Raw genomic sequence first — 24,384 nt, forward strand, 5'->3', positions numbered from 1 at the left:
TGTTGTACATCATAGCATGTAAAATGAACATTATTAACATATAGGTATTCAAAATATTCGATAAACTCAATTATTTGTTCATTGAATTAGCATTTAAATGGTTGAGATGTGTACCCCTAGCCTTAGCATAATCCTCAAAAAGAATAACATTAATACAATGTTAGGGATAAGAGGGGGATTGCTGAATTACAGGTACAGTTCATCTGATGAGCTTCCACACTTTCCATCTCACCAATTTAACCAATGTTGTATCATATTCATCATCATGACACAAACACACATATATAATAGGCTTCTTTCAGTCTACCAAATCCACTGGAGCTGCGGTAGAAGACACCTGTCCAAGGTGTCGTACAGTGGAACTGAATCCAAAACCATAAGGTTGCAAAGCAAACTTACTACAAAGCAATAAATATATATAATAGAATATAAATATGCCTACTCTATTAACCAATATATGAGCACCTATTTTTCCTAACTCATAAATCTTGAGACAGCCTTATATATGCGTTTGGATACGTGTGTACACACACATACTTAAGAATGTATTTCCATGCAAAGTTTACCAAAGTGCTCAAGAAATTTGAACTGTATTATAATCCAATTATTTTGAATTATAGTGTAAATGAAGTGACACAAGAGAACAATATCTTCTTAATAAGATAATCATTTTTTCAATATATATCAGGACAAAAATTTGTTTCTTATGCACCTTTATATAAAAACTACACATACACACAATGCATAATCACCAACGCCTGAAAGAGCAAATCTTGAAATTTTGTGTGTGTGTATGTGTTTATATATACACACACACACACATACCCTTGTTAGTTTATAAAAACTGGAAACAAAGCTTGGTACATAAAAACCAAATCAAAATGTCAAACCCACACAGACTGATAATGCATAGGACGTTTGTGGAGATATGGGAAGGTCGTGAAGGTATAAGCAAAAAAGAGTAGGTGAGGGAACAAATCCTAGTAAGAACTCCATTCAAATGATTGCAGGTTGGGGTCGTGCACTACATAGGCTTGGTAGCCTGACAGGTAATCCATTATATATGTATACCTATACATTTTGTGTTCTTTTGTAAGTGGTGCTGAGTATGTATGTATGGAATGACAATGGGATCCAAAGCTCTACTGAAGTCAAGTGTATTAAAATGGTACATATATGTAGGTGTTTTGTTGTTGCCGGCATCATATTTACTGTGTTAGGCTTGTGAAGAATGGACTAAATGTGTGTTGTGGTTTGGAGAGGAAGTACAAATTAGTGACGTCACGGGTCAACCCCTCTACAATTTTATAGGATGCATAAAGGACTTTCCTACATGTTTACATGACATCACTTTACTTGTGTTTTAGTTGTAATTTTGTCTACTGTCCATATTACTAGAGTTGGTACAAGGACTTGTAGCTATTTGTGAGTACAACAATTCCTAGACCTGGAAATCAGGTGTGTTATTGATTTTTGTGTGGCTCTGATCCTTTTAAAATTTTCCCATTGTTTTTATATGCCTGATGGAAAAAATTAAAACAGAAATTAGAATGATGCTCTTCTAGGTGGATGCAGCATATGTCATTTATGTTCCTGTAGTTGATTTTTGAGCAATGTCTGACAAGCATGTTTGCTAGGTTTTGTAGAGTGGGTATCTTATTTGAGGTAACATACAGACAGCCTTATGTTATAACAAAGATCTTGCCACCATTCTCCAGACACTGCTGCACAACTACTCTAAACTCTATTCAAATCATCAAGAAACTTCCACAATGACATACTGGAAATAACACCATCTAAATCCTCTGTTTCCCTTCTTAGCAACAGCATAAGAGACTATCAAATACAACTAATCCTCAGTAACATTAAGCATACCACACACGCATGTATACATGAAATGCAAAAATACAAATAGTACAACTCTTCCAATATTCACAACACACATAAAAGATAGCGATGGAAGAAAATTGATGCACAAAATGTTATCTCTACAAGAAACCACGACAAAATATGATGACCCAAATAGTGCCCTATGCATTATTATTATTATTACAAGTTATGGACAGAAATATTAAAATAATCAAAGGTTACCTAGTCACGTAAAAGATATGGTTTTTACTACAGTAAGGATCAACCACTAAATCTCTGGCGTTACATAAAGAATCCATTCCTAAACATTATACATTTCATAGCACAACTAGAAAAACTTGCTAAAATCCGCCATCCCACCTCCCACTCAACCCTGACAAACACAAAAAGTAAATGCACAAGTAACTGCAACATCAATAATTTCACTAGCCCCAAACAATGTGCTGTATGCCACCCACAATAAATGCAGAATCAATCTTACCCTCTTTAGTTGTAACCAAACCCAGAATCTATATGCATACAGGAATACACTGGACATCGGAGTACAATATGTCCAGAATTCATGCACATTGCTGTGTGTCATGGTAAGCAATAGTCCTCAGATGAGGTGGGGGAAGAAATGGTGAAACTGGAAAAGGTACACCGTTTCTGACATCTTAAGTAGGAATTCTATAGGCAATTTCATTGGTTTCATGATGTATTTCATTTGAAGGACAATATATTGAAGGATCATCAATGTATCTTTATCTTTTTAGTACTTCTCTTTTAATAAAATTAGGCAAGTAGTCTAAATATTTCATTTACATAAAGCAGACTAAGAATTCATATTTATTCTATATTCTTTCTACCACTTGTTGAAGAGCTAATCAGTTACAGCTATCTTTTAAGGATCAGTATGGGTACATTCCTAAAATTCTGCAAATTGAAGACCATCTCCTGGATTATTTGACAAATATAAAATAACATTTAGTCAGTTTCAAGGAAATTGAAAGTTCAGAACATGCATAAGATGCATAGCATACAGTCTTGTACAAAAGACATGGCACTGTCTGCGTCAGAAGATACAAATACTACTTTTTGATTTCTTTCAACACTTACATAGCCAGTCAGATTTTTAAGTGGAGATGATACCATGTTATTAGCTAAAATATTACTTTTAGAATTGTAAATAATTTAGACATTGTACAACCAAATGATTTCTAAAAGAGTTTAAAATTTCCCAATTGTTTTTTTCTTTTTTCTCAGTATGGCTTCCATGAAATCTAACTATATAAAAAAGAATTTTTTCTTTGTAGATAAATCTATACTTTTACCAAGAATCAATGACCACTGAATACTCTTTAATCTGGATGTAAGAATTTCCATGTATTTATAACTAATGTAATAGCAAAAAAAAGTGTTTTTGCTATTGCCTACTTAATTCCCCAATTCCCTTAGCAATTCTAAAATCAGGTATGCATGGGATTTTAAAAAAAGCTGGAAGATGATGTATTATTGAAATGGGAAACTTTCATTCTGCCACATAAACACACACATTTTCAGTTGCTGAAACATGCTAAATGAAAAAGTAGAAGGTCACAAGAAATCACTTACTTTAAACATCTATGCAATTACTTGAACATTTTCTAAACATTTTGTCAAGATGTTTCTCAAATATAGTAAGAGACTCCCAGGTAATCACAACAGTGTTTCAGGTTTTTTGAACTTGGACTAAAACAACTAATCTTAAGGCACTTTATGACAAGTGAAAATTCTGTTCAGATCTAGGTTTATGTTGGCTTTCTTCCCTGCATGGGTTTTCTCATAAATCACTCTTTATAGCTCATTTTCTAAGCCATTATGATATATGGGTTAAGTTAAATATACATTAAAAAAGTCATTAAATAAAGATAAAACAAAACACATTTGAAATACTGAAGCAGATGAGTCACAACTTAGGAAATTACAACAATGGGTCACCAGTGACTGAAAATGAGTAGCACCTGCTCAATGAACCCTTATAAAACATACTCAGACATTTGGACATCAAACTTGTTAAATAGAATTTAACAAAAGGTAAAATTTCGTAGAAAGGAAGCAACTAGTAGATTGGCAAAAGCTTTATGAAATTTCATGGAGGTTTTATTAAATTTGTCAAATAGAATCAATCTTACTAATTTTAGTATAAAAAAAAATACCATATTCGACAATGTTGGTGTGTAAATGTATGCACATGTAAATGTGAGTATACATATATCAGAAAGGCAGTGTAGCAGGTGTGTGTTGATATGTGTGTCAGGAAGGAAGTGAGTGGGCTAGTGAGAGAGACAGTTGTGCGTGGGAGAAAAGAATCAAGTTTGTAATGTCAACCACAAAGAATATATATATCAGAACAGACCAGGGCAATAATAAAACAATTTATAAAAGATTAAAAAAATAAAAAAAATTGTCAGGAGTGGGTATTAAATGCTTTATTACACACAACCACCTCACATAAACTGGAACGCAGCAGCAGTAGTAACAGTAATAGTACTTGTTGTCATGTGTTTTATGGATGTAGGCATGGTTGAGTGGTTAAGGATTTTGCTCTACATTAACCAAACCTTGGATCTGATATCCTTGTGTGACATCTTGGCCCTGTGTCTTTTATCACAACTCCAAATCACAGGTGAAATAAAGCCTTTCAAATGAAACCAGGTACACAGAAATTGTATGGATGGCCATCAGAAGTACTATACCAGTAATTAGAAAGGGGCCTGCCTTATACACTGTGTTATGCTGATCCTGCCTGAGGATTATTTTATAGGTATATATCTGTGGAAAACTCAGTCACACAATAATACACTGAACAGGTTATTTAGTCAACTGAATCAGAATGGTGGTGGTCTGTGTGCTAAACAGTCATGTATTAAAGTCTTGCGTAATAAAGTTGAAACACTTCAATTAACAGAGATTATTCATGCAACTGGTTGACTAAAGATAAAAAAAGGAAACTAGATTTTTCAGTAAGATCAACTAAGTAAAAGTATTGGCATGTTAAGACAAGTTAATGAAGTGGACCTTGTCTTTAAAAGTCAACTTCAGAAGGTAACATGTTTCAGTTTTATTGGACCTCCTTAGTGAAGCATATTCAGCTGATAGAGCCTTTATGCAGTGGCTCAATCTGCAAGAAATAGCAGCCAAGTCTCCTTTTAATTACAATCTATAGACTGAAAAAAAAAAAGACATTTGATAGCATTGTTTGGAACAAAATTGGTAGTCATGCCTTTGTCGCATTGGGGTTTAAACAACATTAACGTTCAATTCACAGATTATACAGAAAGGCTCATCTGCTTAATGCTATAAACAAGACCTGAGCACCAGTTCTTTAAAACTCCATCAGGTCAGCATTTTCATGTTTACAGGTCTTCATCCTATTCAGGAATAGTTAGGTGCAATTGAGGCAAGTAGAATTAAGTGTCTTGCCTAGAAACGACAAAACTTACAATAGATATGAACTCACAACCAATGAGCTAATTGTTCAGAAACCTTATAACTGTCTTATGACATTCTTCCTTTAACCATCATTTCAACAAGCCACTTACTAGTAACATGGCCAAAACTATAACAATCCCATCACATACTTGACTTTAATAACGGTTTCAAATTTTGGTGCAAGGCCAGCAATTTTGAGAGGTAGGGGCAAGTCAGTTACATAATCCCCAGTACTTCATTGAAAAGATGAAAGACAAAGCTAACTTCAGAAGGATTAGATTATCTGATGTCTTTTTAGTGGAGATTAAACCACATTCTTAAATATAACTGAAACAAGTAATTCAAGACAATGGAAAATGTGTAAGTTGTTCTGGATGGTATTTAAAAAAAATTGCAGACCACAAACATATAGATTGGACTGGATTGCCTATTTTCAGTCCAGTGCAGGACGAAGGACTCGGCATGTTCTTGTCACCAACCATGGTCTGATGTGGAGGCTGTGAATGTGAGCTTGAGATCAGACTGGTTTAACAAGCTTACTCCACCACACTGGCTTAACTTGGCTTGGCAGAGGAATGCAGTTTTTATATTCATACCCAGTAGCAGATCTATACACATGCAGCCTAAACCTGTCCTCATTACTCTGCCCATTATATCATTGCTATCTTGCTGTCCTCCACCCTCTGTAATACCCAGATCTCAGCTGTCACTCTATTCTCTCCCATCCCTCTTCTTTGCATTCACATGAACCCTAATCATGCACCCTTAGCAATGCTCTACAATCCAATTCATATCCTTATCACTGTACTTTGAGAGTATACCCAGGCACATCACCACCATCTCCCTCACTCTCTAACTGTGGTAACCATATATCTCTTACAGCAAGACCCTTTTGTCCCTCTGTCAAACTAGTCTCTCATCACCAGACACAAAGCCACCTCCTCCAGTACTCCCCACCTCGCAAAGGATCTTTGTCTTGCAAGTTACTTGGTGATCTTGCCAGTACTGGTGTCATGTAACAAGCATCCAGGCCACACTGTAAAGTGATTGGCATTAGGAGGAGTATCCAGCTGTAAAAGCCATGCCAAAACAGAGAGTAGAACTTAGTGCAGTCCTTTGTCTTGCCAGCTCCTGTCAAGCTGTACAACCCATGCCAGCATGGAAAATGGATGTTAAATGATGGTGGTGATATATATCATGTTAACAACTAAAAACAAAGATTTTTGTGTCCATACATAGTCAGTATTTGAATATCTTTTACATTTGTCATAGCCATCAATACATGAAACATTGTTTTACTATGGAACTTTGAGTATGTAAGATATTTGCATTATATTTTGTTTTCCATATAATACACACCTTCCATCAACCATGAGATCCTATAAACTGTTTAAGTAATATATATATATAATATATATATATATATATATAAGTTCAGTAAAATTTAGATTCAAATGAATATGGTACTTAAGTTAAAGGCACCAGAATTTAGTATGGTATTATCCATATAATTTAAATGGGGCGATTATAATCAAAATAAGCAACAAGAATATCCAGAGGTAATGCAGAACGATCGTGTTGCTTATTTTGATATATAAATATATATATATATATATATAATATATATATATAGATAGATATGGCCGTGTTACTAAGAAGCTTGTTTTGTAACCAAGTGGTTTTGAGTCGAGTCACACTGCGTGGCACTTTGGGAGAGTATCTTTTACAATAGCCCCAGGCTAACTAATAATTGTCTTGTAAGCAAATTTGGGAGACAGAAACTGTATGAAAACCTGTCTGTCTGTTTATCTATACATACATATATATATATATACACACATGTTTATATATTTGTTTTGCAAGATTCTTGATGTGAAATCGTGTGTTGAAACAGATATTGTTGTATTTAGGAATGGCCATGTTGCCAGATTAGCCACAAATTAACACCAAATATATAGTGTGTGTGTTTTTATTGGCTAAACTGGCAACATGACCATTCCAAAATACAACAATATATATATATATATATATATGTTTGTTTCACCAATGTTTGACAACTGGTGTTGGTTTGTCTTCATCCTTGTAACTTAGCTGTTTAGCAATGGAAACTAAAAGAATAAGCACACCATCATCATCTTCATTTAACATCTGTTTTCCATGCTGGTTGGACAGTTTGGCTGAATACTGGTAAGCTGGGGAGCTGCACCAGGTTCTAACCACACTGTAAAAGAAAAGTACTGGGGTCAATTTGTTCCATTAAACAATCCTTCAAGGCAGTGCTCCAGCATGACCACAATCCAATGATTAAAACAGTGAAAGTTAAGAGATATCATTATTTTGAAAACTTTTTTTTGTCTTCTCCATCAATGATTTGGATTTTATTTCTTTTGCAAGCAAACAAGCAAACAAATTAGTAAAAAATATAGCTATTTAATTTTTGGGGTACTTAAATTTTGAATACTGATGGTGGTTCATGACAGAAGAGCCACTAGAAATGTGTGTGTGTGTGTGTGTGTGTGTGTGTGTGTGTGTGTGTGTGTGTGTGTGTGCAAACAGAAATGTGTATGCATGTATAGATGTAGATATAGCTGTGTGGTAAGAAGTTTGCTTCACAACCACATGGTTTGGGGTTCAGTCCCACTTTCTGGCACTTTGGGCAAATGTCTTCTGCTATAGCTTTGGGCCAACCAAAGCCTTGTGTGTGGATTTGGAAACTGAAAGAAGTTTGTTGTGTCTGCTTGACCAATGCTTGACAACCAGTACTGGTGTGTTTATGTCTCTGTAAGTTAGTAATAGCATAATCAATAGTAATCAATAGCATAAATACCAAGCTTAAAAATAAAGTAGTGGGGCTAAAAATTCTTCAGGGTGGTACCCCCAGTATGGTCACGGTCTAATGCCTGAAACAAGTAAAAGATAAATACACACGCACGCACATGAGAAAGACATACATATTAGACATTCATATATGCGTGTAACCTAGTTCTTCGTTATCTTTACCAGCTCAAATAGTCTGTCAAAGTTAAAGTGCATGCAATAAAAAGTGCAAGAGAACCAGCAAAATCTGATACAAAAAAGAGCAGTGGAGTGGATATGAGTTGGTGATTGAAGAATCAATGAAATGTAATAAATTGCAACTTGGTTGTGGCCATAATGATTATTGTATTCTGTTTTTGTAGACAGATGTTCCATACAAGCTCGCAATAAATTTGTGTGCTGCACGTTGCAATATTTCTGTGTGTCTACACAGGCATTTGTTCTAAATTAATCCATGCTTTATTAAATCACTAATTTTCTGTGAGTTCATCTGATTGATTTGTCTTTGATCAGCCTGCATGTGAGACAAAGTACACATGCATACGTTTGTTTGTTGTGTGGAGTGGGGAAGGGGGCAATGCAATGTTACCTTTTTTTGCGGTCATCTTGTAAGACAAAGCCATTTCAAAACGACAAAAACATTTAATACAAACATCTGTTCCCACCACCTCTGGATTGTTTTGACTAAACACAAGGCCTTTCGTAAAAGAAGGGTAAATGCAAGTGAAAAAGTTCTATAGACAGTTTGGTGTCTCACAGGTACTTTACTCACTACTTCTTCACAAACAGGCAAAGTTAATTTCAATTGTAAGAACAGAGAGCTATGAAATGGAACGTTGGGTCACATTTAGAGTATGGATCTCAAGGGGATGATGATGTCCTTGTGCTGCCTCCAGAAATATATATACTAAAATATATAATAAATGAATTAATGACACTGATGAGCTACTCTGCCTAATGTTGCCCAGTTCGTACTTGTAGCGACATTCACCCTGGGCAGGTTGAGTCGGCTTCTACCACCCTCGAGGTATCTCGAACCATGGCAACCCACGCACGACAGTCCTGCGCCAGTCAGGGTTCCATCAGCGCAAGCCGACCACCTGCGGTCCCGTGAGCATGGAGAGGTCCTCCTTGATCGTCATAACCCAGGTCTTCAGCTGCCCGCCCGCACGTTTCCGCCAGTTGTGAAATGGAGTTGGGAGAAGGACATCACGGCTCAGTTCACACACTGGACGCCTACATGCATGGCCAAACCACCGCAAGCACTGTTGCAGAAGGACAGATGGAAGGGGCCGCAGAGTCAGGCGAAGTCGCCCAGTTCTTGAAAAGTTAGCAATTCCAATTCCGATCCATTTAGACTGTGCCTATTAATGTTTCAAATTTTGGTACATGGCCATAATAATAATCCTTTCTACTAAAGGCAAAAGGCCTGGAATTGAGGGGAGGGGTACAATCGATCATATTGACCCCGGTACTTGACTGGAACTTAATTTATCAACCCTGAAAAGATGAAAGGCAAAGTCAACCTCAGCGGAATTTGAATTCAGAACGTAGCGATAGGTGAAATACTGCTAAGCATTTTGTCTACTGAGCTAATGATTCTGCCAGCTCCCTACCTTAATCTTTATTAATAATTTCATAGATACAATGTGGGAGGAATATAATTCATTATGATGATCCCAATACTTGAATGGTATGATCAACATCAAAAGGATGATACTTCACCTCAGCAAGGTTTTGAACTCAGAACATAAAGAGATGGAACCAAATACCACAAGAGACCATTTGTCCAAATCTATCCAATTATACCATCTACCACACTCTTCATAACAATTATAGCTAACATAGGTCAAAGGCCGCAAATTATAAAGAAAAGTTAGTTGACTGAACCAACCCTGCTACTTGATTGGTATTTCCTTTTATCAATCTGGGAAGGACAAAAGGTAAAAGTGACCTCATCAGAATTTGAATTCAGAATGTAAAGGTCTGTAACAAAATAATATAAGACATTTTATCCAATGCTCTAATGATCTCACCAATTAACCAGTGTGAATGACAGTAATAATATTTTCTAAAACAATCACTCCTATAGAGAGAAATTGACCTGTACATGACTGGTACTTAGTTTATCAACACTATACTGTAAAGATGCAAAATCAACCTTGGCAGGAACTGAACTCAGAAAATATAGTGATGAAACTACATACTCAGGTATGTAGTTTTATTCCTCTATTCCTGTTATTGCCATTCAATCAGCTTTAGCCATTAAAAACATCTTGAGATATGAAGTCAAAAATCTGAAGCACTTATAAAACAAAATGAGATGTAGAATACATGTTTTCACAATTTTCCTGTAATGCTACTCCAATAGAGAACTGCAAACTATAGTAGAAGCATCCACTTATCTGATAGAATAATACACACTGGGTCTTAGTCCTGATGGTTATGACAATGGTTAGTGTGTGGTATATTGTTGAAGGCAGCGAGCTGGCAGAAACGTTAGCACGCCGGGCGAAATGCATAGCTGTATTTCGTCTGCCGTTACATTCTGAGTTCAAATTCCGCCGAGGCCGACTTTACCTTTCATCCTTTTGGGGTTGATAAATTAAGTACCAGTTACACATGGGGGTCGATATAATCGACTTAATCCATTTGTCTGTCCTTGTTTGTCCCCTGTGGGTAGTAAAGAAATAGGTATATTGTTGTATACTGGCACATGAGGAAAAGGCATATGGCCTAGCAGTTAGTGTGTTGCACTCACAGTCATGAGTTTGTGGTTTTCAATCCTGAACCAGATATACATTGTGTTTTTCAGCAAAGTATTTCATTTCATGTTGTTCTGCAATCCATTTGACAGCTAATGTGTGGCACACTTGTGCACCTGTACAGATAATCTTGATTTAATTGAGGGAATAAACTCATGTACAGCACAAACATTCGATCACTATACATTAATGATCTGTGCAGGTTGTTCGGCAAGAAATTGCAGAATCGTTTTTCTAGGAGTCGAGAAGCTACCAAGAAGAGAAAGGCACGTCCACTGATTGTTGTTATAGTGCTGGCTGGTGTTGTAGTAATTAGTCAACAACCCACTCAGTGGTGGTTATTGCTGTAGTAAGTTGTCAACAGTCTATACAGCTATGGTGAAGAAAACAGCTAAACCTTGTTAGACATCTATACTGATGAGTATAGCAGTCAGTCTACCATAAATAAATAGTAGTATATAATAAGTAGTTGGTCTATAATTAGGATGTAGCTAACGACTGTTGAATTACTGAAGCCTGCTGTAATTAGATGCAGTGACACAATAGTACACTATTTCAGTTATAGTAAGACTTTAAATTAAATAGTTAAGTAACTTAACTATTGTTTTTCATGAGGATGGCGCCTCTGAGTAATTCAGTGATTTGTGTTCAGAGAATATGCTAAATAGTAATGGTTGTTTTACAGCAGACTAAAGGCAGGTTGCAGTGAAAACTGAGTTGGATGATTATTTAAAGAGTTATCTATAGTTGGAGCATATAATTGTATATCCCTGTCTACAATCAGTGTATTGTGGGTCCTTAAGTGGTGACAAGTAGAGCATCGGTTATTAGCCACTGCCTATAATAGAAAAAAAAGCATTTCTTGTTACCTAGTTAGACCACAACACAGAGAACAACAGTTGCAGTCAGACGTCTAAACTGGAATGACAGTTGCTGTAGTGAGATGGTTTTGGTCCATGTTTTGTTTTTCATAAGCGGACATCAAGTCAGGAGAGTGTCAAGAAAAAAATGTGAAATTGTGATGGAAATCCTTTTTCTAGGGGGAAATAGGGAAACGGGGTTGAGGAAATGAAATAGCATCAGGTGAAAAATGCCTCCTTTACATTCAGACTTGAGCTCCGACTACGATCCCTCCCTGATAAGATGAGTATAACTAAATGTACTATTTCGCTTAAATCGATATGTCACCTTTTTCACACAATTAATCCTTCGTAGTAATGTTAGCTATTATTATTGAGAGCAATTCGCTTTTGAAAAAGAGAGAGACGAGGACATACATACATACTGGTATTGATCCCATCGACTACATTATATACACCTCTGAAATAAGAAGCCTTGTACCAATGTTAGAAATCAATTATTCCCACAGCATACTAATGGTGTGTGACAGAAGCAGCTGTCATCTCTGTTTGGATTGTGGTCTAACTACAGCAACCTTATCTTTGGACTGTGGTGTAGAATATTTCGTATGAAGAAAGAGATCACCGATATTGTGTATAATAAAGCTTCAAGCATTACAACTACAACTGCACCGCAGCCAGTTTAGTAAACAATGCAAAATGCATGAGGTGTGTATAGGGGGGTAACAAACAGTGGTTACTATCGCATATAGTTGCCATACTCAACCCCAACAACATTACTGAAAATAATAGTTAAAATCAAGTGTTTAGCATTTAAATCTAACCCCGTAAAGCATTGTTTGGTTTCTTCCTACCGTAACCCTCTCCCTCCCGCCAACAAATCCTAACTGCTGGCTCTGTGGCTTCTCTTTCCCAACAGTACATGCAAGACATTTATTTACCATGCACATCAGTAACGAATGCCCTTTTTATTATTATTATTACACTGCTTAGCAACTAAGTAACTTCGCTGTAATAATCAGATATTGCCAAATGTTAAAACTATCAGTACGATTAGCGAGTAAAAACATTTATCAAAACATTTATTTGTCAGCCCGAACTTTGGTTGGCCTCTTCTTCCCTTCAAATGTTGTTAATTACGGTCAGTTCTGAACAAGCAGTGCTATTATTGAAAGGCGATTACGATTTCAATGTAGCAGTAGTCTTTCACTTTTGAAGACGACGGAGTGGTGAGTTGAGGAAGATCTGGCTGCTATTTCTAGCAGGCCTTGAGAAGATGTATGAGTGTGTGTGTGAGTGTGATAGTCGTAATGTTTTTTATCTAAAAATTTCGCTGAAACGATAATATTAACTTTACTTAGTAAATATATAGTAAAAATTTTACTTAATAAAATTATTATTAATCAAAATAAAAAAAAGCAGCTGACCAGCCTTATTACTTACGGATAAACAATGCCGTTGTGCTTATTCAGAAAGAAAGATGTAGAAAAAAAAAACTTGATGTGACAAGAGAATTGACTAATTTTGAAATCCGCCAATTTTAGCGTAAATCAAGTGAAAAGGAAAACATCAGAAATTCATGTTCGAAACTGTTCCCGTGTTCTGAAGCACGACGTACTTCATTACGTCCCTTTACTTTCGAAACACAACTCTTGTTGAGTGAATATATATATATACGCATGAGCGTAAATATTACACACACACATTATATATAGAGAGAGAAGGAGGGAGGACTGCGTGGTGTGGAAGCTCTCTTTGCAACTACGTGGTTTCCGGTTCAATCCCACTGCGCAATACTTTGGGCAAGTGGCTTCTACTTGTAGATCCAGGCTGACCGATGCTGTGTGAGTGAATTTAGTAGACCGAAATTCTGAAAGCCCGTAGTATGTGTACATGTACACACACAAAATGCGCGCGCACATCTTTGTGTCATCTTTCTCGCTGCTACTTTGTTTACGTCCCCGGAACTTAGCGGTTCAGTAAAAAGGGCGATAGAATAAGTACGAAACTTAAATAACAAGTGCTGAGATCTATTCGACTAAACCCTTCAAGGTAGTGCCCCAGTACTAAAACAAAAAAAATCTGAAAAGTGTAAGACAAAATACATACACCCCACACAACCACGAGAAAAAAAAATACATGTAATGACTGGATCATTAGGGTCAAATATAAACGAAAACCAAAAGAAAAAAAAAGTAGACAGCTAATTAATATTAATTTTTTTCTCGACAAATGCTCGAGGCAATTCTGAACACGTTTCGCGCTTATGAATATCCTCTGCAGAACGGGTATCTTGCTGTGATACTTGCTGAAGTGTTTAGTGAACGAATCGCGAAGCAAAATACAAAGATGTATATTTGTGGGAGTATATAGTTTGATATTAGCGGTTTGACACCTTGCGTTTGCAATATCTGCAGAAGACAAGTTAAAAGAAGGTTTGTAGACGAGAGATGAGCATAAACATGATGCTTTGCCAGTTATACGAAAGGCGAATCCAAAGATCTAGCTTTCGGAGAAGCAACAACGTTGCTCATAAAACTCTCCTTGTGTTTGGTTCTACGAAAGAGAAGGAAAGACACAAATACATGTATTCATACATTAGCCTCTTTCAATTTTAATAATTAAACACAATCAACCACTAACTATATAGCTAGTGGATTAGTCGTGCTAGAATCTGGTTAACATTGATCCTTATTTAGTTAATGTCAGCTTATTAATTATTTAACTGACATTAAAGACAAGCTCTCCACCTTTCACTGGTGGATAAGATCTGTTGTAATGCGCACATGTGTCTACATATACATACATACTCATATTTTATATTTGTACACACACGCGTCTCGTAGACTACGACTTCAGAAAAAATATTTTGGGCATAAAATACACACAATATAAATGTTAACATATTAATTCATATAGCAACAATTAGTAAATATTTATTTAATAACGAACCACATACGAGTTTAAACGTGATTAGAATTTTAGCTCCGCTATTTGTATGCTGTCTGAGAATGTTCCTGATTAAATTTCTTCATTCGGCTAATTTCTGTAAATTGCAATAAACTATGTAAATGCTACTAAAAAATATTTAATTACTAATTAACAATTCATAAATATTTTAAAGGAAAGATATTATATAACCATCAGTGGTATTTTTCTAAATTAAACCCACTGCATGTGGGAAGTACATAGCAGTAACTTCGCTGTTCATATTCATTAGTTTACACGCGGATAGCCTGATCAAGCAGACCTCTAACGATCAGGTGTTCCTGCGGTGCAAATCCAGTTTCGTTTGAAATATTTGGGATTGATTGCTGCTTCGTATAATATAGTAGTGAGTGATTTGTGAGAGATTGGATTTATTCCTAGTAGGTCGCCTGAGGATCCATCTAAATACAGTTAGCTAACCAGTCCGACGCTGTACCAATTTGGTATTAGTTGAAAGGGTGAGGAATATTGTCACTTAATCGACCTTAGTATAATTGCCTGGTACTTATTTTATCGATTCCTACGAGATCGATAAATTAAGTACCAAATAATCTAAATGATTTGGATGAACGAAACTAAATACTGAGGTATTAAGTCCTGAGATAATCCAGCTATTCTATTACTGCACTCTTCCTAATAATCTGGGTTGCATTAAGCGTGGGAGTGAATGAAATAAAAGCAACGCTAGACAACGTACAAAATGTAATGATTTTTTTTTTTTTTTTTTGTTAAAACAAAGGATCACCATCAAGAGTCAATCAAGGAATTCCACAGCTCCGAGATTACCCCAACTACCAAGTAAGCTGTCATACCTCAGATGACCGAACGAATGGGTCGATTCACTCGCGCCAATCTCATCCACCTTTCAACAAATTTAATGGAGGGCATTACTTCCGTTTCTACACTCACCTTCCTCTCCAGGTGGTATTGAAAAAGTTAAGCGCCTGTCCTCAGTAGTTTCAATAGCATACACCACATTTTTTTAGTTGCATCCAAAAAACATAGAAAAAGTGCCTCTTCTCCTTGGCCAAAGAGAGACGGTAATGTGATCTTCCCGATATCGAGGGCTGCCAGGCAGATCCATCTTACAGGCAACTACAGCTGTGGGACAGTGCCACAAATAGCAACGACTGGGCTCTGAGTAAGCGCATACATCAGGTATAGGCAAAGTTGATTGCACTTCCATGCTTGTGGAATTTCTCTTGAAGATGTAGCCTCACCTGAAACTTAACTGGTCCGTCGGACCAGAACTTCGCCGAAGCTAGGTTTGTTACTCATCCAGCCTCTCTACGATATCTCATGCGTCAACCACCTTGCTAACACCTAAACCAATATTCAAAATAATGGTCCTCTTGTTCGCATCCTTCCTCAGCCATCTATATCCTGAGTTCTCTTGTTCTTCTGCTAGTTACAGCAGACGTCTACCGAGGCATTGACGAGCATTTCTGGTAAAAGGTAGATTAAACAATGCCAGGCGAGTTCCTCCAGGAATGACAGCACGTCGGTTGCATTTATCGGCTTTTCGCAAGACTCGAGAGTTGCGTCAGACTGTTAAGGTAGGCACTAAAGTCCGCTTTTGTCATCTGGCCGTTCTAAACAGTTGATAAAAGTGCTGTTCGAAAGTTGCACATCACCACCACCTTGGACTGAGTAGTAGTATGCATTTGGTCGAGTCCGTCAAAGAACGAATTATTATTATTATTATTATTATTTTCACCTTCACTACCCTGGTATTGTGCCTTGAAGAATTGGAAACGGACCATTGTTGCCACTGGCATGTCGGCTAGGATGTCTCTCTTAATCGCCTCTATGTTACACACACAAGCTACTCCTATAATCTATTCCTCTCGATCGCTGCTTCTTAGCTAAATCCTATTGATCCTAGTCTTAATCGCCCTCTTCAGAGTGAACCAAACTCACAAGTTGCTCACTAATCCGGTCGCAGTAGGTTGAACGTGCCGGGAATGACACGCTCTGCTTCCAGTGAAACAAGTCCCAGCCTAACTAGGTCGACCGACAATGCAGATCACAAATTTATCGTCTGGGTAGGCGAGCGGTTGAAGATGTGGACACACTCCTGTCTGTATCTGCTGACTTCGGTGTCACTGATGGCTAATATTCATGTTTAGTCACCCGAATTCGTGGAGCAAGTAATATCACTTTCAAGCATATCCCAAGCCATGTGTATTTATGCATACATCCTACTCTGAATATGGCCATATTGGTCCACGGTAAGGAACCAAATAGCGAAGTCTAACTGCAGTACAAGTGCAGACATTTTAGGGAGAGTAGAGTTGGTCAGGATTTAATTTCATCGAAGTAGGAAATATTAAAAAAGGAAATCAACTTGGGGCATAAAGTCAAAGGGATGTTACTAAATAGAGCATTTTCTTTACCAAATGACAGTACCGGAGAAAATACCTTCCACCACCCCCACTCCCCGGGGTGGGGGCATATCCTTGCTGGAACCAACTTTACACTTCGTCGCAAACCAGAGTTGAACTGATAAAATAAACAAACATCAGAGAATGATGATGTTACTGGATACGTCGTGACAGACAACTTACAGCTAATTTTCCCCATAATAAATCCGACCCTATTGCTCAAGTGAGAAAGGGCGAAGAAAACTGGGTCTTTTGTGGCACCCATGCATCTCGAAATACATCGACGGCGCACATAAATGACATGCTTCCCTTATAGTAAGTAGACGCGGCAATTAGTAAACATTTAGTAAAAATATGTGCCGTTTTTCAGTCATTCATTCTGTGCTGAATGAATGGTGAGTGTGTGTATGTGTGTGTTTGGGGTTGGTACATTTTTTTTATATCCTACTACAACAATAACTTCATTGTACTAACACGGATGTTGTTAAACATACTGTTTGTTGTTCCTTTACCCCAAAGCTACGATCCAAGACATTCCAGAGACGACCACCCCCATCTTTTTATATAGATCAAAGACAATATTGTTTAATGCTTTGTTTTTTAAGACGAGAGTGTATACTTCGCGAGGGATTTGGTTACTATTTCTAACAGGTCGAATAAACATATAAAGGGTTTTTTTTTAGTCATTCCACTGAGAAGTGCTGTTTCTTGGGTTGGCTAATGCCAAACCAAATCCCGCCAAGGTTGCCTTTAATCTGTGGATCGATACAATAAAAATAATATTCAGTCACAAAAGCCGTCAATTAAATCGATTGTACCCTCTTCTCAAATATGAGGACCTTGTGCTGTTGGCTGTTGTTTGGCCACGGGTTGGTCCTGATCGAGCAGACAAGACGATCAAAGGCATTTCAACCATGCCCAACCTGTCTCTTTCCTGTGTAACGTGAATCCAGAACAGCTGTATGCAATATTCTTCTCTGAAACGGTTAGGATATGTCAATTGAAAGAAATTTGGCTGCTATTTCCAATGGATCAAACAACAACATACAGGATCCCTCGTTAACTCAGTTAAACAGAGGGATATATGTATGAAGGGTGTGTACGAAATCAAAACTACTTCCCCTCCCTTATTACTAGAATATGAGAAAGAAAAAAAAGTTGCCAAAGAACGGTGTCAACCAGCTCGACTGCCGACTAAATAATAATAATAATAATTGCGTTGCTTGGAAGAATCAACAATGTTTTGATGTTAGTGCGCAAAACATATTTTTATTTGGTGTGTGTTGTTGCTACTACTATCTAAGAATTTCACCACACTGTTGTTTATTAATAGCATTGATTTTTGGTTGGTTGAGACAATCGACACCTCTCACTGGAATATGAAAACAATTTCATAATCTGGCACTGAAAGAGGAACAAAAGAAAGAGAGAGAGGGAGAGAGACCCAAACTCTGTTTTTAACCATACGGGGTGCCAACTACACTTAAAAGCAGGTCACAAATAATCCATAACACCCCAGTCTACGGGCAATGAACACAGATAACAGACAAGAATTTTTAACTATGTTATGGATCGACAGATTTTCTAGGGAGAAAATAGATTGAAACGGCACCAATTACACAGTACGTTGGAACTGGTAGTTGTAACATCAACCTCACGAAGGGAGAAATGTTAAGTCCAACAATGTGAGATTTGAACGCAGAACATAAGGCGACGTGACATGACAGACAGCCAACAGTTCTTCCAAGTCTGTCAGGGTTAAATGTTGAAAACTGCGGCTTAGTCGATTCTGCAAAAGTCTTCCATATTACGACATTAAAAGAAAAAAATAATCAAAACAAAAAAAAACCCTTCTCGTGTTTACCTCCCACGAAGGAACAAGGGCTGGAGAGGAACTAAGAGGCGATACTGTCAGGAATGTAGTTTAGTATAAGTGAAATTCAAAGGCAGAATTTTTCAGTAAAATACTACAACTACTAATTTCTGGTGGAGTTTTGGAATGGTTGTCTTTCGAAGTCCCATATCTCGGGGAGAAGGAGTACGGGAGTGGCGAGAGGGGGATGGAGTCAAAAACGTAAAACAAAATAAATACGACGAAACATTTTGATTAATAAAATTCAGAATCGTGCTTAAGATTTTCGGAAAGCATCTCGTCGATTTAATCGCCCCCCAATGCATTACTAACACTACAAAGGCGAAAGATTTATCTTCTCAGGGACAGCAGAATCCAGACATTTACTAACAGCAACTAGTGCTAATAATAATAATAATTTTTTATTTGCCACTGGGGCATTAGCTGAGGGGTAACATCACAAGGACAATCAACAATTTGTGTGTGATGTTTAAATGATAAGGTTTCAAATTCTGATTTAAGGCCAGTGTCCTTGTGGGGAGGAGGTTAATTGATAACATCGACCCCGGGAGGGACTGAAAGGCAAAGTTGACTTCGGGTGGGGATCTGAATTATGACACTAGTTACAGTTAGTAAATAAGATATTCCTTAATTGCTTTTGTTTTTGATTCGACATTCATGCCTTGCATTCCATAAAAAAGAGAAATAGAGTACTGTAAGGTTTTATGTCTTTCCCCTAAAGATATCAGCGAAGTGTTAAGAAATATTAATCCATTAATATGTGTAATTAATACAGAAACGACGCTTGCCTTCATCTCCACTCCCTCTTATTTTCTATATACGTGTGTGCATGTTTGTACTTGTGTGTGTGCATGTATGGATGTTTGTACTTGTGTGTGTGTGCATGTATATATTGTAGAATGTATGTAGCGTATATATATATATATATATGTGTGTGTGTGTGTGTGTGTGTGTGTGTGTGTAAAGACAGTGTTCATCTATGTATCTATATCGATTGTGTGGGGGAGAATGTCTTGTACGTATGTTTTAAGGAAATTGCCTAATCCATGTATGTATTTGTGTACGTTGTGGTTAGTATCTGATGTGATATGCGTGTATATGTATACATGTTGTAGCGAGCACCTGACATAGTGTATATGTTGCTAATAAAGTGTGCGCGTGAGCATGTGTGTGTATAATCATGTACTTTTGTCGTAGTGTATGTTTGTTTATAATACTGCGTGCTTCTACCAATATGTATACACATAGTATTAAGTGTTTCTGTATCTCATATGTATCATACTGTATCTCTTAATACAGTATAACAGTGTGTGCTTCTGCTTGTAGTGTTTGGATATGTGCATTTATAGATGTCATATTGTATTTTAAAAGCCTTAATTCCGTTAATGTGTGCGTCATTATATATATATATATATATATATATATACACACACACACACAGACAGTGTCAGCTTTGGTACATAATGTTTATTACAGGAGATCTTTAACAGAACAGGTTGTCATAAGAATATATAGTTCGTCTACGGTTTCAATTATATTTTTTGCTTGAAAAATTGGGTTGTAATTTTGTTTAGTTTAACATTTTATTTACTCAAAATGAAAAACGATATAATTTCATAATCGACAATAATTATACTATATATATATATATATATATATATATATATATATATACATACACACACTACTTCTGGACTCTATCACTTCTGCCTGTCAATACTACATATCACAGACACACACACACACGAATTTTCTAAATATTCCCCCTAACAGTTTTTTTTTGTTTTTTTTCATTATGATTAAGACCATTACGAGATTTTATCAATGACAGTTGTCACCGACTTGGACATACGACACATTTAATACGAGAATACTAAGAAAACACACGTCTGTTCTATACGGCTCAAACATATTTATACAGGTATGGATGTATGCATACCACAAATACAATATAAATAGAATACACACCTTACAACGAAGGAAATTATCCGTTTAGGCTGGATCAGCATCGACTTAATAACACCTAGTCACCATCTTGGAACTATTTACAATGACTGCACTACTTTCCTCCTAGCTTACATTTGCACTACGTTTTGTAGTAATTATATTTTTCGCTCTTATTTCCTCGCATCCTTCCTCCCTCTCTCCTCTTTCTGTTTGTCTCACTCACACATTTTCTATGTTTTTATCCTAAACTCAATTATCTTTTAATCTTTACCCTCTCTCTATCCCCCTCTTTTATCGTCTATAAATTACTCCCATCTTAATATCTGTGTTTCTTTTTTTCTCACTTTCCTCCTCGCTCACTCTTTTCCCTCTCAGCTTTATAGTCTGTATCTTTTCTTCCCCCTTTTTCTTTCTCTCTTCGCTCTTCCTCATACTTCTCTCTCTTACTCTGTATTTCCCTCTCTTTATTTATCTTTATCTGTCCACCTCGATCTTTCTTTATCCTCCCACCCTCTCTTTTTGTTATGACATCTTTCTCACTTTTCTTTCGCTTTAACATTTGTTTACTCTTTAAGTATCGACCTTTTCACTTCTAAACTAAAACAATTTTACGCATATTATTACTACGCCATACTCTAACTGCGTAATTCGGTTACATTTTTTTCTTCAAGTGGCCACCTTGGCGCACTGAGTTCGAATTACAGTCACTTCAATTGATATTCTTTAATGGAGTTTCGGATCAGGACACCAACATAAGATGGATTTTTTTTCATTTTGATGGAGATTTTCCCATTTTTTAATAACCACGGCTTTGGAAATGATGTGGGAAAGATTTTTATGAAAATAATTTTTGAAAATTTATAATTATTTTCACCTCCACTCTCTTCGGATAAATTTTGGCCAATTTTTTTTGCCTTGCGCTCTTTAAATCGGTGGGAGAAGCCCTTTTCGGTGAAAAAAAAAAAGAAAAAAAAGTATTTTAAGAAATATTTTCAGGCGGAAAAGTTTGTTCTAGCACATTCTACGACCACCTGGTACCTTCCTCATTCCGCCACCCCCCACACACACCGGCAATAAGGGAGTCCATGTGTGTGTGTGTGTGTTTGTGTTTATGTAAGAAAAAACGTTTACTAACAGAAAAGTATGCTATTTAAAAATAATTGTTTTGAAAATTTTTGCTTGTTCTTTTTTTCCTTTATTTCATTTTTTATTTCTTGTCAATGTATTAAAAGGGAACTAAATATATATCATTTAAGCTGATTAAAAAAAAAATCAATTCTTATTTCACTAAAATCTGTAGAGTGAGGGAAATGATAAAGATAGGGGAATCCTACGCAGAATGCTTTATTATTTTTCATTGACACATTGTGCAAATTCAATTCACATCATCTCCATTTTTTTTCCCCTTTATTTCTCCAGAATCAATAAAAATAAATACCAGTAATACTTTATGTCTCATTTTTTTTTTTTTTTGCTTTCAGAATGCACACCACCAATATGATTAATTTTGCTTTTCAATAAGTACCATTCAAGAACTGGAAGCTATTCTAATAATCATTTTCTTTCAGAAAGAAAAATTGTTTCTTTGTGCCTTGGCACAAGGCTAGTATTTTGGAGGATGAATCATATTTCTGTCTTGGCTTTGGACAATCACATAGTAAATAGGATGATACCAAATTATTGTTTCTATTGGACTGTTGGAAAAGTGTATTAGTGAAAGAAAATTCAAACTCACAGCACAAAGATAGTAGCAGGAATCCATTTGAGTTCATTTTGCCAAAATAATGCTTACCAAGAGTATTTGGTTGAGAAAGGTAATCTAATCTAACATAGGTATTAAAATCTAAAGGAAATGTTTTATCCTGAGTGGGAATTTGGTTTAATCAAATTCGATGACTGGCATCTGTGCTAGCGGGGTGCAATGAGCACCATACGAGTGTGATCATTGACAGAGTGGCTAACTGGCTTCCATGCCAGTGACACAAAAGGCACCATTCGAATGTGATCGTTACCAGCGTCGCTTTACTGGCACTTGTGCCCGTGCTAGTAGGGTGCCAAGAGCACCATCTAAGCGTGATTGTTGCCAGAGTGGCTAACTGGCTTCCATGTCGGTGGCACGTAAAAGGCACCATTTGAGCGTGATCATTACCAGCGTCGCCTTACTGGCACCTGTGCTGGTGGCATGTGTAAAAAGATTCGAGTGAGGTCGTTGCCAGTACCGCCTGACTGGCCCCATGCCGGTGATATGTAAAAAGCACCCACTACACTACTCTCGGAGTGGTTGGCATTAGGAAGGGCATCCAGCTGTAGAAACTCTGCCAGATCAAGATAGGAGCCTGGTGCAGCCATCTGGTTCGCCAGCCTTCAGTCAAAATCGTCCAACCCATGCTAGCATGGAAAGCGAACGTTAAACAATGATGATGATGATGATGATTTGTTAATTGGAATAGAACTTAACTATAGATACATCAGTGGAACCAAGCGTCGGTGTGTATGCACTTACTAATGTAGCATATTTTTCCAGATCAATTGGGATTTGCAATAACATAACACAATCATTAATTCCATTTAGAAAGGATTCTAATTTATGTACACTATCATTACTAATAGCAAAACCCACACCAGACACCCTTTTTTCTGCCTCAGATTTACCAATCAAGAAGAAAGCATACCCTCCAACTACTTCATTTAGCTGACCAGAATCTAGTTGCCTTGTCTCTGAAAGAGCAGCAATACTAACATTTTTGCTTCTCAAAAAGTGCTGAGGATGTTTCTTGTAGTCCTGAAGTATGCATGCATTCCAAGTTGCTATACTCATATCTGCTTCTCTATCCTTTTTTCTTTGTCTTCTCATATTTTTTTGACTGCATGGTTGAAAGTGCAAAGTTCAAGCTAAAGGTCCCCAGTGACTTCCTCTACATGTCCCCTTTGTTATCACTTCATCACTATAAGATTTGATTTGTCCTCATGTCACTGAATGACTTGCACTATGAGTTTGCTTAAAGTGGAATTTGCTTGTACTAAAAACCCACTCTCTCCACCTAGAAATCATAACCTGTACTGGTGCACAGTGTGCCACTTGTCAGCTGCAGACCAGGTCACAAACCAAGTAGTGATGGTATGGGTTGAGAGTTGGTAGCTCAACACACACACAAACACATATTTACAAAGAATATAAAATATAACAAATATATATGTATAAATAAAAAAAAAACATATACATACATATAAATATGTAAAAAATATACTATAGAATTTAAAAATGTAAATGAATAATAATATATAATACATGTACATATGTACAACATTGCTGGATACTAACTGATAACCACTAACTTTTATCATGTGAATTTAGTTTCAGTTTGGATTTTTGGCTCCAAAACCCCTAAAAACAAACCTTGAGAGCTGAAATTTTCATGTTGTAGCTT

At 36.7% G+C, this 24,384-nt stretch overlaps 1 protein-coding gene across 4 annotated transcripts in view; it reads right to left on the bottom strand.

Annotated features, from left to right (window-relative positions):
- The window catches only part of LOC115218018 (C-myc promoter-binding protein), a 167,549-nt gene extending 146,434 nt beyond the window's left edge, over positions 1 to 21,115 (bottom strand). For 2 of the 4 annotated variants that reach the window (XM_029787767.2, XM_029787765.2), the window contains exon 1: positions 20,978 to 21,115. The gene's annotated coding sequence lies outside the window, so the exon portion shown is untranslated. Of the gene's footprint in view, positions 1 to 13,207; positions 13,231 to 20,977 lie in introns of those variants that run through there. The other 2 variants (XM_036507871.1, XM_036507872.1) reach the window with 2 other exon arrangements.
- Between the last annotated feature and the right edge of the window lie 3,269 nt (positions 21,116 to 24,384).

Source organism: Octopus sinensis, linkage group LG12 (assembly GCF_006345805.1).
Source record: "Octopus sinensis linkage group LG12, ASM634580v1, whole genome shotgun sequence".
NCBI classification, from domain to species: Eukaryota; Metazoa; Mollusca; class Cephalopoda; order Octopoda; family Octopodidae; genus Octopus; species Octopus sinensis.